Source organism: Asterias rubens, chromosome 8 (genome assembly GCF_902459465.1).
Source record: "Asterias rubens chromosome 8, eAstRub1.3, whole genome shotgun sequence".
NCBI lineage: Eukaryota > Metazoa > Echinodermata > Asteroidea > Forcipulatida > Asteriidae > Asterias > Asterias rubens.
In genome coordinates, this window is record NC_047069.1 from 12,799,943 (window position 1) to 12,802,010 (window position 2,068).

Genomic DNA, 2,068 nt, shown 5'->3' on the forward strand with positions numbered 1-2,068 from the left:
CATGTTCGGAATTATGTAAACAATGGAAACTTACCCGGTATGTCTGCTGCCACCTAGCGTTGGAAAGTCTCCTATTACGCAACTTACGAAATACGGCGCTTGCATTCTATAAGCAAGGAATTGGACCTTCTCTTAAAGGCCATATTTCATAGAAAACAAATCTGCTTACCAGATATAGGTTACCAGACAAAAAAAACACCCTGTCATGCTCATTGTTGTGACTGGTTTTCAAGTTTATTAGCATATTGTGAGGCATATTTTCTTTGTTTTAAGCAGGCACATGTTACAGGGCCAGGGCGGGGGAGAAGGGATTGTAAACAGATCCGAGTGTCTTTTTTGTTGGGTCTGTTCATGTAAATGCAGTGAAGAAACTAGTGTTTAAAATAAACAGCACTAATTCAGTATAGCGGGTAATCTTGAAATTCAAAAGTCTCTAAATTTATGAAACGTTTTGGAACTTTGGACTGTATTATATAGGGCCACTGATTTTCCGCGATCGCGGAAAACGGACGGAATTCGCGGAATCCGCCCTTTGAAACGGAAAACGGGATTTCAGAAAATTTGATTTTTTTTTTTTTTTTTTTTTTTTTTTTTCTTGACGCCAAAACTATTGAAATTGCATTCTTTATTAAGATTCTTTTTGTTAAACTAAAAAGGCATCAGAAATCAGACCATTAAAAAGTACGAGATCGTAACCGTGGATCATTCTGTTCTACTTCACACCATCCTCAATGTTTACACACATGATGTACACACGTTGTTAACATGGTTAAGCGAAGGGCATTATTCGCGGCACGTTTTAAACATTTTTTGTTCACCCAAATTGCATTTTCTCCCTCTCTTTTACCAACAATAATACACAAACTAGCTTACCTATGATCTATAAGAACACATACAATGTTTTTTCATCTCGGAAAGGTCTAAAATAAAACCGTAAACTGTCAACATTCTGTCGCCAAAGCGAAAACAAAATGGCTGACATTTTGTTTGTGGATGGAGAATGGTCACGTCCATAGACTTGTTCCCAAGTCTTTGATCATGCTGAAACAGCGCCCTCTTGTGGATACACTCCTGTCATTAGACTACAATGTGGCTGATGCAGAGAATCAACTGCAGTTTTAGACTTGGAATCAAGTCTATCACATCATGTGCATTGATACTGCAGTCACAGTGCAACCTTTTTAGAACAGCAGTATACAAAATAATCCACAATTATAAAAAAAAGTATTTTTTTGAAATTTGTCAGTTCAAATGAACATTTTACGAAGTCAACAGTGCAACTTATCTCAAATTGATTTTTATAAGTATGTCCCTGGGTATTAAACAACCTTTTATCTAATTAAAAAAACATGAAACGGAATTTTTTGTGCCTGAAACGGAATTCATGTTTTTGCCAAACGGAATTTGCACTTTTCTGAAACGGAAAATCAGTGGCCCTAATTATAATTCAACATAATGTGAGAAAATTGTAATATTTTTAGTCAATGTGAAAAGAGGCATGGGTATTATGCGCTGACTTAAAAATGTGACTGTTATAATTTATGCAAATGTATTTAATATTATGCAATATTTTGTTTGGTTGGGGGACGGGGAGTGATTATGCCTCAGTTGTAGCCTGTATCGGTCTCATTTTGTTGATGCTTAATTTTTAACTTTATTTTACATCAGAGGGTGTTATCCCTCGTGTTTTAATTGTAATCCCAAGTAATGAATGGTGCAGCACTGGAGAACTTCTCAAATTCAACTGTCTAGTTTTCAGAAACATGTACTACATGTACTTATTTCTACTAGAGTGAAAAGTAGTTGATTTTTTTTAAAATGTATCTATGGACCTTTTGCACCAATGTCACAAGCTGACAAGCTGGAGGCTGACTCAGAGGGATTGGGCAAGTTTATGTATCTGAATCAGAACAGCTCGATCCAGGGCCCAATTTCATAGCGCTGCTAAGCACAAAAATTTGCTGAACATGAAGTTTCTTCCTTGATAAAAACAGGATTACCAACAAAATTTCCATTTGTTGCATATTGCTTGTTACTGGTATTCAGCCATTTGATTAGCCTGAAAATC